This window comes from Gorilla gorilla, chromosome 2, assembly GCF_029281585.2.
Source record: "Gorilla gorilla gorilla isolate KB3781 chromosome 2, NHGRI_mGorGor1-v2.1_pri, whole genome shotgun sequence".
NCBI classification, from domain to species: Eukaryota; Metazoa; Chordata; class Mammalia; order Primates; family Hominidae; genus Gorilla; species Gorilla gorilla.
In genome coordinates this window covers 188,928,437-188,945,141 of record NC_086017.1, presented here as the reverse complement: position 1 = coordinate 188,945,141, position 16,705 = coordinate 188,928,437, and the positions used below count along the sequence as shown (strand labels likewise).

Here is a 16,705-nt window from a genome sequence, read left to right as displayed (position 1 = left end):
TAGAGATGAAAGGAAACTAGAGCTTTGACAGGTCTCCTGCCTCCCTGACCATGCCAATTTTCCCTGTATCACTCAGTTACACTCACTATAGCATACTCACTACATTGTTCTGATTTACCATACCATAATAACAAAAAATTCTAGTTTTCCAGATATTTAAACAAGAGGTGTAGCTGGGGTGGTAGGGATCTAGCTCAGAAGTGACTGGGCAGGAAATAGCTAGAGAGTGGGACTTGCAAGGTTGGAAGACAATACAAAGGCACCACACTCCCACCACCTTCTCTTAATGGCCCTGGTCTTGCCGCTGTTGTGCAATCTCTGAGATCGCCTCACCATAATTTTGACAACTGCTACGTCAATCTATTTCTTTTTCCTAATTGTGGAAAGGTGCCATTTTTAAAGACGATTTTTTCCTTGATTTTCTCCCAGCTCCATTGTATCCCCATTTCTATTTTTTCTGATATTTTAATTTATATTCAACAGAAATATTTAGAGATTGCTTAGCAATGTTTTCTTCAACCAAGAGTGTATGAATGACAGTGAATCTCTCTCCAACAGAGAAACACATGGTGTAGTTAGACGAGCAATTTCAAGAACCAATGCAAGGCTTAGAGGCTCAGCTCTGAAATTACTTGTTCCTTACAGTTATGTGTCACATAACGTTTCGGTCCACGACAAATTGCATGTAAAATGATAGTCCCGTAAGATTATAATACTGTATTTCTACTTTACCTTTTCTATGCTTTGTTATGTTTAGATGAACAAATTATCATTCTGTTAAAATTGCCTACAGTATTCACTACAGTTACATGCCATACAGATTTGTAGCCCAGGAACAATAGGCTCTCCCATTCAGCTTAAGTATGTAGTAGGTTATACCATCTAGGTTTGTGTAAGTACACTGACAAAATCACCGAATGATGCATTTCTTAGAACATATGCCCATCGTTAAGTGACACGTGACTGCATTTGTGTGACAAGTCACGAACTGAGGCTTAGTTTCCCTTCTGTAAATGTGGATAATATCAAATTTATAGAACTATGTTGTAACCCTTTGCAAATCACAGATTTCCTCTATGAATCACAAATGACAGTTGTGATTTTAATTTTATTTAATTCTGACTGAAAAAAATAAGAAAATAGGCAAACAGTTCTACATATCACCAGCAGAAAGTCAACATACCCTTAAGAATGGCTTTGACACTTTCTCAAATGCACTATCCAACTGAATGATGTACCACAATGATAAAGGAGCTATCAGATTCTTTGCAAAAATGCAGTGACACTGTAAAAATTGTGACCATTACTAATGAATGTTTGCAGAGGGTAAACATTTTACAACTGTCAGCAAGTCAAGTACCGGAATGGCAGAAGGTCACTTGGTATTTGAAAGACAAACTATGATGGCTCAGTGGTAATTACAATGAAACCAATTAGAAGATTAACAAACCCCAAATGGCATAATGTCATATAACTAACTGTTTAAAAGTCAGAATTTTAAATTCAGAGGATAGGAATCTTGGAAATCCTCTAGCCAAATCTTCCCTGAGGCCCAGAGTTGTGAAGTGATTTACCCAAAGTCACACAAAAACTTGGAATAAGAATCTCTAGATAGTTGCAGGTGATATTTAAGTTCTTATATTTTTAAAAAGTTTAACAAAATGATTGTTTTGCTGTTATATATAATAAGCTACTAATTCTCCATTTGGATTAAGAACTAGGCATTTTAGAGAGTATTTCATATACACCACCTCTTTGTCTCCTGTCAACCCAATGAGATGAAAACTACCGTGCTTCCCATTTAAGAGGTGAGGAAGCTGAGGCCCTGGGAGGCCCTGTGGTTTGAAGCCACAGAAATGGCATGCGGCAATCATGCTTCAAATCTAGACCTGTCTGACTCCGCATTGGTGCGTTTTGCCTTATCCTTCCCTTATTCTCAATTTTTGCAAAGATCAGTTATTAAAGATACCAGAGTAACTGACCATGTTTGTATTTCATCCTTAGGGTATTTGTAGGATACAGCCCTTCTTACATATTACGACTGAGCCGGAAATGCAGCCCTCAGCAAGAACAATGGGCACTTTTTCCATCTTGAGTCCTGTTCTGAGCTATTGGTTTCTATAAAGCTTCAGTAAAGCCATTTGAAAGCACATCAAAGCTACAGAACAAAGACATAGTCCTCTCGAGATGCATGAATATCCATCATGTTTCTACAGATATTCTTAGAAAGAAATTGCAGGACAAACAGCCCTTGTGGTATCGTAAAAGATGTCCCAGAATTGAAGTCAGATCTAACTAAGTACATACAAGACACAGTGCTACCCCTGCAACCTGTATGACCTTAGAAGGCTCTTAACTTCACCTGTAAAATCAGACAAGGCTTTGAAAGGATTAAATGAAATAATTCAAATATCCTTTGAAAAATTATTAAAATGAATCATCAACAAATTTATAGAATACATTATTTTGTTAAAAAAATATACAGTATAGAGGAACCTACTTATGTCAAGTTAAAAAACACAGTCCATGTGTTCAAGGAGTTGACAAGATAGATGGTAAAGCAAATGTGCCTAGTTATAAAAACTAAACAAAAATTGGACATCTGAGTTTCTGTCCTCATTATTTCCAGGTTACGAGTAATGTTGGTATATTTGTAATAAAGCATTTCTTCTGCCTGTTGAGATTTTTTCTCAGAGTACATTTCTAATGTACAATTATGTCTATATTTTACTGGTTTGAGGTATGTATCTGGTTATCTATTGCTGTAATAATAAGTCATCCGAAAACTAAGTGGCTTAAAACAACAATTGCTTTTTCATTATTCCTCACAGTTCTAGGGGTTGACTGGGCTCAACTGGGCAGCCCTGTCTCTGGGTGGTTTCAGTCAGCTAGTAGCTAGTGCTGAAGTCATTTCAAAGCTACCATGTTGGCAAGTCTAGTGGTTGATGCCAGCTGCAGACTGAGCTCTCAGTTGGAGTTCTTGCCCAGAACACCTACACAGGACTTTCCATGTGTGCTTCCTGCTTCCTCATGGCATGGTGCCTCAGTTCCAAAATCAAGCACCTCAGGAAAGCCAGGCAGAGCCAGATCACTTTTTATGACCTAGAATCAGAAGTCACGTCGCATCACTTTGGCTGTAATCACAGACCCATTCAGATTCGAGAGGAGAGAACATCATCCCTTCCTCTGAATAGGAGTGTCAATGTCATATTGGAGGAAGGGCATGATGAATGGGAAATCTTGTTGCGACTATCTTGAGAAACACCATCTACCACAAGGCATAATAAGCAGGATTCAAGAGTCTATTATATTGCAATTAAAATCTGTTACATATATGTGCACATGAACAAAAAGAATATACAGTATAGGAAGGAAAATCACTAGTGTACTAGAGTATTGGGGTTAAAGAATCATGTAATTCTTCCAAACGTCTGTTGTAGCTACACTGTTTTTCTCTTCCAAAATGCTCACTCACGATACTACATCATCTGCATACTCCAGGGTGGCCGGACTGAAGAACTCAGGTGCGGCCGGGCGCGGTGGCTCACGCCTGTAATCCCAGCACTTTGGGAGGCCGAGGTGGGCGGATCACGAGGTCAGGAGATCGAGACCACGGTGAAACCCAATCTCTACTAAAAATACAAAAAATTAGCCGGGCGCAGTGGCGGGCGCCTGTAGTCCCAACTACTCGGGAGGCTGAGGCAGGAGAATGGCGTGAACCCGGGAGGCGGAGCTTGCAGTGAGCCGAGATTGCACCACTGCACTCCAGCCTGGGCGACTGAGCGAGACTCCGTCTCAAAAAAAAAAAAAAAAAAAGAACTCAGGTGCGTAAGTTCTCATGTGCTTCGGTGCTCTCAGCAGAAGATTAAGAGATTGAGCCTTTGTGCTTTAGATGACAGGAGACCAGAGGCAGCTCTTGAAAAGGTCAGGCAGTGTAAGGATGTATTTTAGGAAGATGTGTCCTAAACTAGATAAGGAATGGGGGCCCTTATGGGCAAAGACAGTAGCTCAGACTCCAGTGGGAAAGATCAATTGTACAGGTGTGAGGGCTTTGAAACAAGGAAGGGAGCAAGTAAAACGTAAGGAAAGTAGAAGTGAGACCGATTTGGAGACCAGAGAGCTGTGCAGTGAGATGGCAAAGAAGAGGCAAGGACAACTCCTAGGCTGCCAGACAGGTAAGGGAGAATCTATGAATCAGTCACCGACCTAAACGGGCAGGGAGCGAGTTTCAGAAGAAAGGATGAGGAATCCCCTTTTTGTTTTCTTCATAGTCTTTTACTGATGAATTTTGAAGAAACAAGCACAGAGATGTGTTTGCTAATCCATGTTAATCTTGCTCAAGACATCACCTCTTTATTTTCAAACTTGTTCTGCCTCTCTCTCCCAACATTTTCTCCGATAGTCTCTATTGAATAGTCTTGTCTTATATTTTATGTCTCAGCTTAAAAACTCCTTCCTTGGGGAAGTCTTATCTTACTCCTAGACTCAATTAGATGCTCCTGTTATACACAGGCACAGCACACTACACGCTCCTTCGCAGCTCTTAGCACACTTGTAATTATCTAAGTGTTTGTAAAAAGACATGTGTTCCATGTTCCTCGCTAGCGTGTATGCTCTCCTGGGGAGAAGTTGCACCCAACATGTCTCCCTGAGCACCCACTGTGGCTGGCACATGGTAGGTGCTCAGTAACTGCTGCCTGAGTGACTGCCCAGCTCAGCCTTCTGAGTTACTTGGACTAGGTGTTACCAATTCAAATACCTCTGGGGCAGAGAGCTCAGGAGTAAAGGAGGCCAAGTGGTGGGAACTGTAGTAAACTATAGTGCAAGCCCATCCAAAGCACTCAAATTCTCACAAAAAGCAAAACAACAAAACATGTCCTCAATATCTCCAGCTCACAGACAATCTCCCATCTCTGGTTAGACTGATGTCCTCCCAGACAGAATGACTCCTCATACAAGAAAACAGTTAATCACTGAATGCAGATCTTCCAGAGGGCACTCAGACTCAAGACAATGAGCAGCATTATCACTCCCGTAATACGAATTCTGCACATTTGCAAATGACCCTGTTCCCACATGTCATCTACTGCTCCTTTCTACAATCCTCTTCCATTCACTGAATTTACGACCTAAAGAAAAACTTAGGCATCATCCATTCTAATCCACTCGTTTTACAGATGAAGAAACTTGGGCAAATGATTCACTTGAAAGCACACAGCTGGTTACTGGAGATTTGGAGATGTAAGAACCCAAACTCGTCTAAATGCTGTCCAGTGCTTTTCCCAAGCCACCACCACATCCGAACTGAAGTTCAAGGTGACTTTTGGAACTGAAACACTATGAAAATATTAGATGCAGAAATAATTTTCATCATGCATCTATTTTAATATAAAATATAAATATGCATATGAATAAACATTCTCACACATTGCTCTTCTTTAATTCTGGGCATGACCTAGACTGGGATCTGAAATTGATCCCTTGCTAATGAAGAACAACTAAAAGGCAAAGATTTAATGATAGAAATTGTTTATAGTTGGCCATAAATAATGCAGTAATGGAATATTTATTGATTCCAGGTTCAGTAGCTCAAATGAGTGATGGACTAGGAAATGCCTGCCACTTTTTGATGCCTTACACACAAGTGCAATCCACCCCATTAAGGAAATGTGCTAAAGCACAGAGCCAAAAATTGACTGAGCTATCTGGATACTCCAGGCTGACTCATTTGCAAGATGGTTCTTTTCTTAGATTCTCGGGGTAGAAAACACATAATATAAGTTTTTGTACATTAAAAAAAAATGATGTGACCTTGTTTCCTATTAGTGCTGTCAAGCTGAGGAAAATCGAGAGGTGTCAAATGGCCTGAAATTTAAGTTCATTTCATGGCCCATCTGGCTCACCAAGTACTGGACTCCTCCTCTGAAGAGCCTCAGAATCTCACTATTCTTTGTTTGCATTTTAATTTCCTCAGAGCTCTAGAAATTCAAACTTGTAGCCCGTATGCCTTTATCCCTCCCCCACGCCTCCCTGGCATAAGTGCTGAACAGAAAACACCTTGCTTCCCTTTAATCACAGAATGACAATATTTCAACATAACAGAGGGGCTGTTTGTGCTTTATCTTTTACTGCATTTTTATGGGAAGCAATATATTTTCTTCCTTTTCTCCCCTGATACTGTAACAATCTTTCCTAAATTAAATATGCAACCAGTTTCTCATATGACTTCATTCCCAGGCTCTTTTTAAGCCATCATTAAATATCTTCATGCTGTTTGACAGTTATTCCTCATCAGTGTGTTACCTTAGAGACTGTCTGGTGTAAACGGAGGTTTACAGTGTATGGAGAGAGAGGGGAAGATGCCAAGGAGGAGTCAGGCCCACCCCCCATCAGGCAGGGACAGGGAGAGCATGGCCAGGAGAGGGTGACAGCCAAGAGGTACACAACTGATAAGCAGAGAGTGCGTCCCATTCATCTTTGTGTCCCCAGGACCTAACTCTGCTCCAGGCACAGTGAGGTTCTCTGAAGATATTTGGTGGAGAACAAAAAAGGAGAATAAGGAAAAAGATACAGCAGAAAGGTAAGAAGAGGTAAATGGAGAGGAAGCAGGGCGCTACGGTGGGGGGTGGATGGAGAAGAGGCTGAAATTTGGAAAGATGTTCACTGAAAAAAATAAGACAGATGGAAAGCTCCACACCAGAGCGAGATTTGGGGTAATCTATCATTCATTAATCAATTTGATTCAAGACAAAATATACATAATGATGTTAAAATGTGAGGATTTCAGCCACTGAAGAGAATGATAATTCTTAGAGCAATCCAAAGTCTGAGACCACACTCTGCAGTGCAAACAGGCTGCCACAGCCAAGGCCCCAGGCCAGTTCAAGAGGCATTTGATGGGCAAGAAGGTGAACTCAAGGAAAAGGGTGTTGGGCTGAGCCACAGTGCCTTAGGGGGTAGTCACTGGGTTGAATGAAATATGTACCCCGGTGAGACTGGACCAGCAGCCATGATACCCCAGAGGAAATTATACAGGCCAAGAAAGAAGAAAACACTTTTAACATTTCTAATAGTAGTAATTATCTGGATTTATTGATCAACTCACTGAGCTTATCTGAAAGACAAGAAAACAAACTGGGATTTGACACTGACTACGGTCACAGCCGCCGTGTGTCAGCTTTAATTTACAACCATTCTCTTTGACACACAGTCTTTGTGGTATTGAGTAAGAATTGGTAAGCCTTGTAAGTGGCTCATTTATATGACTTCTGCGGATATGTGGACCTCGCCTAATGCACATTAAAGAAACAAGCTGGACACTTGAGCTACATTTCAGTCTCTTAGGTAACAAAGCTGTGTACGATAGTGCTATTTTGGCACTTTTTGTTTTGGTGTCAATCCAAACATGTAGAATCTTCAAAATTAATTACGGAAGACGGGAATATTTTGATTAATCTTCAGTGAATAATCTAGTTCAGCCAACATTTCTTGGCACTCATGTACACTGCTGCCCACAGGGTTATTTTTTGTTAGACTTCCTAACAGGATCTGATATTGTACACTGTAAATACATAAGTAAATAATCAAGGCCCAAGGTTTTTTATTTGTTTAGTGTTAGGATTTTTTTTTTCTTTTTTGAGACAATGTTAGACATATAGAAGAGTTGCAAAATAGTACAGAGGATTTTCTTAGAGCCTTCACCCAGCTTCCCTTAATGTCGACATTTTGCATAACCATCATACAATTATCAAAGCTGAGAAATTAATATTGCTACAATACTGTTTACTAAACTACAAAATTTATTCAGATTCCATTTCTTCCACTGATGTACTTTTACTGTTCCAAGATCTAACAGAGGTCTGATTTTAATATAAGATTGTCTTTTCATGTAAAAGAGGAGGTAGAGTTCTTAAGTCATGGGATCCCCTAGAAGTTAGGCTCCATGACAGCCAAGACCTTGTCAGTCTTGTTTATCTCTGTAACCACAGGCCCAGGAAGAGTGCCTGGAACATAGAGACTTGAACATGTTCAATGAAGGAATGAATGACTAAGTGACCAGTCAGAACATTCTCTTCATTTTTACAGAAAGAAACTCAACAAGACCAGACTCAAGGGATTCTTTTAAATATTTCATTTTCCCTTAATGTCTAAATTCTCATGGTTACTTTGGAATTTTTATATGGCATAGTTAGACTGGAATTAGACTTGAATGATTAAGAATATTGGAGAAACAGGTAACAATCCCTCCACTAACTACCTCTTACCCTAACCTACAAAGCTAGGCTAAATGCCATTACCTGTGTTCCATTGAGTATATTTTATACCATATTTATTATACTATGCAATAATTAACTGTGCATTATAGAATGAACTTCTGCGTGACAGTTTTTTCATCTGATTATGCCAAATACCTAATTTATGTTAGATACATAGCAACACTGAATAAATACATGGTTACCTTTCTTCAGTACACCAATCACCTGTACACCAACATCAAACACACAGTGTTATTTACATCACATTGTTGATGCTAATACTTAACAAACTGTTCATTATTAACAATAATGTAAAATTGTTCATAAGAAAACTGAATTTCACGCCCACATTATAAACCAAACCCTTAAGGGAAAGTTTATTCTGAGACCAACTAACATATTCTGATCTTCCTTTTAACTTCTAGATATATTTGTGACTTACAAGAAGTACATTTATGTTCTTTATATGTTTGTTAGACTTGCTCACCAAACAGAGTGAGCTGGTTTATTTTGACTGTGTTATTCAAGTACTTAAAACACAGCCACATGCTATAAGCTACTCAATAAAAAGCTGTCTTTGGTGTAATCAAAAACAGAGCAGAGAATATGAAAGCCATTCACAGCCATTCTCCCAATGCTTTATGGCTACTTCCTAAAACCATCACTCACTCTCACACACAGTGACTCAGGCAAACCCACATCCTTCTCCCTGACAGGCGCGGTTGCCCTCCTAGCTTAATCCTACTGGGAGGCAAGACCTCATGGTGAGAGTAAAGGAGTTTAAAGGGTTTTAGACCAGCCAGCTGGTGGATAGGGCAGAACTTCAAGTAATCAAAGATAATTCACTCCTGGGTGCATGTGTAGTCACACTGTAAGCAAGTGTGTCTATCAACAAAAAACAAACACAACTGAGAAATCGCATCATAGAGAAACAAAGCTAAAAGGGCCCATGTAGAGGAAAACACAGGATACTAGAGAGGTAAAGTAACTCACCTTAGACCACACAATGGAAGTCCCAGTTAGCAGCCAAAATACTTCAGAATGAAAATCATTCGATTGATTTTTCCAAAATCACTGCTTCAAAACCACTAAAGCTAACAGCAGCAGGTATTGCAAATCAGGCCATGTTGCTCCCTTGCTTGAGACCCTTGAATGGATTCTGGTTGGGCTGACGGGCCAAGCTTGTCAATGTAGTTTACTAGCACTTCAACTCTCTGGTCTTGCTTGCCTGCCTGTCTCACCTCTCATCATTCCCACTTATACTCCACAGGATCCCATCACACTGTCCTGTTTGGAGTTGATCTGTGATGTTGGGTCCATGTTCCATGTTGTCTTTGGTCTCTGTTCCCTCTGCTAGAATGAATGTCTCCCTGTCAGACACCACCCTCCTCTTTGTTCTCCTTGGACCCTACATTTCCCTACTTAACACTGCTTAGGCCAGAATTGAAATTGGCCTTTTTTCTTTGTTTGTTTGTTTCTTTATTTGTTTGTTTTCGCCACTTTCTCTACAAAACGATAAAAAACTTGAGAGCAGCAATCATGTCTTTCTGATTCACTGCTCTATTCCCAGGCCCTTGTACTGTGCCTGACACGTGATAAGTAGTAAATAAATATTTTTTCAATAAATAAATAAATACATTAAATTAAAAATTTCTTGTTAATTGCCTATAAATAATTACTAAACTCCTATGAATATCATTTCACCCCTGAGAAAATAACACTATATAAGCCTAAAACCAAGCCGTATAATATTTCACAGGGGTTGGTTTGCTATAAATTGAAAATCAGGTTATTAACATTATTATTCCCAAGCATCGTGCTATATCTATGCCCTTTAATAAATTAGGTTACCAAAAACTATATCCACCCACCCTATTCCCACAAAATGATACTCAGAAAGCAGTTTCAACATTCTGGACTCTTAGACATCTGGTCCACTAATTTTGGATTTGAAGCTGTCTCCATAATAGTTGAAGAAGCAAGCTTTGAATTCCCAGCCCCTGAATACCAGGTATCTGGACCTTGGACACTGTGACATTGGAGCTCACACAACTTCTTGCTAACCCTAAAACAATAAGCCTGCACCACCCGTTATATGCATCCTTTCCACTGTAAGAATGAATTTCCTATAAAAAATGCTTTATAGCACAGTGTCATTTTATGCACATAAAGAGCTAAACTTTTATTTTTCTCATATTCCAGGGTTTTTCTGAGGGGACCACGTGATGATAAAGCTGTCTTTCTGCAAGTATTTACATCTCCTGTCTTCTTCTGCACGTGCATAAAGGATTGCATTTGAATCCCTGCCAAGATAAGTCTTAATTGATTTTTTTCAGGTGTTTCCTACTGCCATGGCAACCATAATCAAATATCTTTTCATGAATAGCTTTGTCAATTGCAATATAATATTCTCACTGAATACAGTCTCCAGTTCTCTTTCTACAAAGCTCTCAGGAGCTTTCTCTTCTCTGGCCTAACATCTCTTTTCCTTCAAGCCTCTGGGCCCCATGAAAATCATATATTTAAATAGCACACATGGTTTTTTAAAATGAGAACCTCCTATGATTTCCATCAGTAATAACACACACAAAGATAAAAATAGAGTATGCTTTCAAGGGTAATAGATATTTTATTACTGGCATGATTTGTCAAATACCTATAATCCCTCTCAAATCACCTTTGACGGTGTTATTTCGTTTTTTGTTTTTGTCTCCCAAGAAAAATCATTATTCATCTTAAGAGAGAACGTCTTGTCAAGTGTTGCAGTTCAACAAAATAAGGAAAACATCTCTGCCAAAACGCAGCAAATGTGATTACACAAGGCCAAGGAGAAGCCCATAATTAGATCATTACCATGGAAACAACCTAATTACATGTGTAAAGCAGTGAGGGCTGAGTTGTAGATCTGAATATGTGAATATCATTGTCTATGTTTTAATATTTCTGCTACTTAGCTTTCCCCAAATATAAAATATAAACTATATAGATAAATCTTAGTTTAAATGAATGAAAAAATACTGTACGTTATGTGAATGGAGTTCAGGGATATTCACTCTATTATAAACATATACATATACCTTAAATGAGAAAACAAATTTCAATGTGCACATTAATAATAAATGTACATTAGCATGTAAATAGCTGAACGGCCTTAAGTGTGCATTCTGGAATTTCATACTGTGCAAAAAATATTTGCTAGAACAACCAAAGTTCCGATAAGGTAATTTAATTTTTCAACTATATTTTATTATTTATACTCAGGAATAATTTTATATTGATCTTCCCTTAGTTATTTAGAGGCCTGTTGTTTCTTTAAGGACTCATTTGTTGATCCCTGAAGGCTAAAATGTACATCTCCATTCACTATTCGGGCCACAGTTAAATAAATGTGCCGAATTCTTAGGGGCAGGGGAGAGGCTACTCAAAACTTTATTCGTATAGGTATGCATTTACTTTTTTAAATTACCAAATCTAAATATCTCTTTCCCACTGCCTTTTAACACTATTTACAAGTGCTTTTGTGGCTAAATTTCTTAAATACCTTCGTCACTCTTCTTAACTGTCCATTTGGAAAGCATCTTCTCCATCAGCACCAGATATGAGCTAGGCCCTGACCTCCTCCACCTCTCCTGGAAAACAACGTGGCTTCCAGAGCTCAGTAGGGCAAGAGAGGAGATGTTGCTGAGGTTCCTTCCTCCCAACCTCTTACCCTTACACGATCACGATCAGGATCACAGAGAGGATCCCAGAGCACAGGGCTGAGGGTAAGAGTGTGATGGGCCTTGTCGTTTCTGACTGGTCTGCACTTCTCATGCCACCTGTGCCTCTGACTCTAGCAATGCCCCTTTCCTACTGTCATTCCCTACCCTTCTCTGCAGCTATAAGAACTGCTCTCCTTCTAGGGAGGAGAAAGAATGAAGGAAACTGTGGCTTTTTTGGATAAAGGTACAAACTCATTCTGGTGCAATCTTCTGCATGCCTCCCTTAGCTTTCTTTTTGTAGCACATCTCTCTCTCACACACACACACACATGCACGCACACACACAAGCACACACACATAAACAACATACAACCGAGAACAGAATAGATGTGGTAAATCCATCGGCAGCGCAGGTATCCAAATTACTAAGTCTCTCTTTAACAGAGGACCTAAGGGGTGTAGTGCATGAACAGGTAACTAGCTGGGGACAGAAAATAGAGCCCATCCACACAACCATAGAATCTGAAGGAGGAAGGGAGGTGGACAGAGGGAAAATAGCTGGACTTAAAGTCAGGCCATTAGATCGCTCTGTTGTGTGAGTCACTTTCCCTCTGGGCCCTCAACTGTCCCTCTCTGCAAAGCAATAGGATGAGGCTGGATGGCATTTAGGTCTTCTACGAGTTCTAACATGCTCATTCTATGGCTGTAACATAATCTGGGTCATGGCTGCTTCCTGTTTGCCCTCTCATTCAGCCTGGCTGGTCCTGGACCTGGATGCTCCTATTCCCTTTACTGTCCATCCACCCAGCCTAGAACACACACACTGTTAAGATCAAAAGAAGGAGCCTGAAATGGAGACAAGATTACTCTATTTGTCTTAAGCAAATCCTATAACCTCTGTGGGCCTTCATTGCCTTTTCAGTCAAATGATGGCCATCTGAAGGATATTCAGTTGGGGTAGTGAGTAAAGGGATCTCTACAAGCCCTTCCAGCTGTTCCAATGTAACTTCCCTAAAGAAGGTTACTTTTATTTGTGTACTTCTTTCAGCAGCTGTCTCCCATACTCAAAAACCTTTGGTGACTCCCCATTTTCATAAATGCCAAACCCAAAAGCCACTGCCTGTCCTTCAGAGCACCTTTTAATCTAGCTGCAGTTTTCTTGCCCAAACTCGTTTCACTCTATACTTACTGCCCGCCATCCCTCACCTCAAACTCACTAGTCCAGCCAGGTTTTTCCACAAATACATGTAACCTCAATCCCAGTTTTTTCCCCACTCCCATGCTGCTTCTTTATTCATGAGCCTGACACATGGTAGGCCCTCAATACAGGTTTGTGGCTTGACTGTTAAAACATTCTCTCTCCCACATCCAAACCTCATCCCAGTTTCCAAGGAACAGATTAGGCGTTACCCTCTCTGTGAGGCTTGCCGTGGTTGCTGTGAATTACATGATCATGCTCTCTAATCTACAGAATTTATGATGTGACACACAATTTAGGACTGACAGTCATGACCTCTTAATCACTGTTGAAAATGTGGGGAGGGAAATTTACTACCCCTTATGAGTAAACATTCTGAAGACGAGTAGCAAGGCTTCTATTTCTTTATAATTACCACATCACCTAATCCCACACTGAATCCTTGATAGGTACTCAGGAAATATTAGACCGATAGGCTGGGAGGTGCTCCAAGAACATTTCCTAACCAGGATGAATATCATTCCTATTGTACAATCTCCACTTGGCAAAATGCACATCTTTCAAGAGGAAATTCAAACGCCAGTTCAATGTGGCCTTTTCTCTATCCTGCTAGCCAGAACTTGCCTTTTCCCTTCTTACAAATGTCTATCTGTACTTCTCTCATTGCTATAACTATTTGTTTATATATCTGTCTCTCCACCTAAACAATAAATTATTTGCCTTGAGGAAAATTAAAAAAAAATTTACTTTTGTTATAATTCCATGCTCAGTACCATTCCCATAATATAATAAATGTTTAATAATGTTGAATGAATGTATAGAAAATATGCACATGCCCTCTAGGAAAACAGTGCATTTTTGCTTTACTTTCTCTCTCTCTGAACTTGGTGAAATCAATTTTTGACAAATTGAGATGAAGGACTAATATGAGGCTTGGCATCCACTTTGCAAGTTTATGATCTAAGTTGCATACAGAGTTAAAGGACAGAATTATCCATAGGATTATAATATTTATGACAAGTCTTCTCCACTATGACCTGTAGTAGTCCTGGGTGGCTATGCATGGATACTGCACTGTCTGGCTTTTGAAATCCACATAAAAGAATCATTAAGTATTTAAAAGCCACCATTAAGAAATTAAAAGAGTTAATATGTTAGAAAGTATAAAGATTTTACTTGTTACAATATCTTCTGTGGGGTGGTCCACAGAATGCGGTAAGATATAAATGGGGAGCTACTTTTAACACCACACTTGTACCTCTCATCATCACTATCTACTTTGAACTTTGTTTGTTTGTTTGTTTGTTTGTTTGTTTGTTTGTTTTGAGACGGAGTCTCGCTCAATGTTGCCCAGACTGGAATGAAGTGGCGTGATCTCGGCTCACTGCAACCTCCACCTCCCACGTTGAACCAATTCTCCTGCCTCAGCCTCCCAAGTAGCTGGGATTACAGGCATATGCCACCTTGCCCAGCTAATTTTTGTATGTTTAGAAGTGACAGAGTTTCACCATGTTGACCAGGCTGGTCTCAAACTCCCGATCTCAAGTGATCCGCCCACCTTGGCCTCCCAAAGTGTTAGGATTACAGGCACGAGCCACCGCACCCAGCCTCTATTTATTTTTTTAAAGATAGTGTCTCTCTCTGTCACCCAGGCTGGAGTAACAGATCACATAGATCACTGAAGCCTCAAACTCCTGAGCTCAAGCAGTCCTCCTGCCTCAGCCTCCCAGGAAGCTAGGACTGCAGCTGCACACCACCATGCCCAGCTAATTTCTGTTGTTGCTTGAGAGAGGGTCTCACTATATTGCCCAGGCTGGTCTTGAACTGCTAGCCTCACGTGATCCTCTGGCTTCAGCCTCCTGATGAATGTAGTTTATTAATGTATTACTTATATTCTTTCTTTAATGCATATTATTCGAGAGCAGGGATAGTTTGAGACATGTCTCTCTTCTCTGTAGCACCTAACACAATAATTTCTGTGGGTCAGAAGCTATTTCAATAAACAATTACTGCATGAATTTATTAAAGACCATATTCCAAGTTCCTGGTTTAATATTCAAGTTTAATGCTTAATATTTTGGTGAATACTGAAACTGAGCAACATGGCAGAAATTACTCTTATCACAGTATCAACAATGGGTGTCCTCTGCCTAAGCAACCAGTTTGTTTTACACAATCATCTTCTTGAATTATATTACCACTCTCATTACCACTTGTAGCAAGCATGGGGGATTCAAGATACAATTTCATATTCAAAACACCATCTCCTTCTTTTCTACCTTTGTTTTCCATTTATCTAACTTTTCCTATTAATTTAAATTTAATATCATTTTACTATATATAATATGCTTCTTTGTAAGCTATCTTAAATTACTTTCAGACCAAACAGGTCCTCATGAACATAAATAAAACAGATCCATAGATATAACAAATATAAATGAATAATAAAATAAAATCTGAAATTTTCTTGATTGAAACTAATTCTTGATTTAAATTATTTTTACATTTGCTATTGATAAATTTCTTTAAATTGTTATTACTGAATCACAACTTTAATCACTCTATAGATTGTTCATAATTTTGCTCATGCTTAAAAGATAACTTTTGCTTTCCATTTAGTCATCTGGCCTTATTACTACACACTTCCAAGTTAGCTAGTGGCTAATGGGGAAAAAAGAGTGAGAAGATGAATAATTGTCTTCAAGACAATCTCTGTATTTTAAGAGCTGTGATATATAATAATATGATCAACACATACAGCACTTACTATGGGCCGGCATTGTACTAAGAACTTATCACCATTGAATCTTAACAACAACCGTAAAAGATGACACTGTCATTATCATTCCGTATTAGAGATAAGCAAACTGAGGAACTCAGGCATTTGGTAACTTTCCCAAGATCACACCACAAGTACATGACAGAACCAGCATTGAAACCAAGGCTGGCTGGCTCCAGAGTTGTGCCCCTAACCACTTTGCTACACTGCCTCAACTATGCTGTCTCTTCCGAGTCCTTAACATTGAAATATTAGCTCCCAGCATTGTTCAAGAACTACTGCAAGTAATAAGAGGTAAATGGTGAACAGATGATCAGTTATGCCGCTGCAAGTAAAAGACAATTGCCCCCACAAATCCCACTGTTCTTAAGATGACATTTCCCAGCACTTACCCCTCCTAGCCAAAGCATTAATGGATGACGCTCTAATATAAACTCTGTGGATTTTAAGAAATCCAAATGCTATTTAAGTGAAAGGCATTGTGCAAAGGGGGAATTTTCTTTCACTCTCAGTGGCAAAGTTATTCATTGCCTCCTGCTATTAATGAGTCATCTGTTGCTTCAGTCAGTGCTGCCCAGGGCTTTATTTGCCATCTCTGTGTTTGAGCTTTGAAATGAGGTTATCGATTTATGATCAGTGTAACTCCTGGCTGACTCCTGGATGTTAAGATACAATAATAGAGGGTTTTGTGGAAAATCACCAGTTACACTTGAAGGCCGGATCTACATCTTGTTCATTTTTTTGTCACTCCAGCATCTGGCACATAATAAAC

The 16,705-nt window shown here is 39.5% G+C and overlaps 1 long non-coding RNA gene across 8 annotated transcripts in view; it reads right to left on the bottom strand.

The window, feature by feature from the left end:
• Window positions 1–16,416, bottom strand: part of LOC101141243 (uncharacterized) — a 263,129-nt gene extending 246,713 nt beyond the window's left edge. For all 8 annotated transcript variants that reach the window (XR_010133010.1, XR_010133013.1, XR_010133011.1 and 5 more), the window contains exon 1: window positions 16,326–16,416. This is a non-coding gene — a long non-coding RNA (uncharacterized lncRNA). The remainder of the gene's footprint in view (window positions 1–16,325) is intronic.
• Window positions 16,417–16,705: the final 289 nt, after the last annotated feature.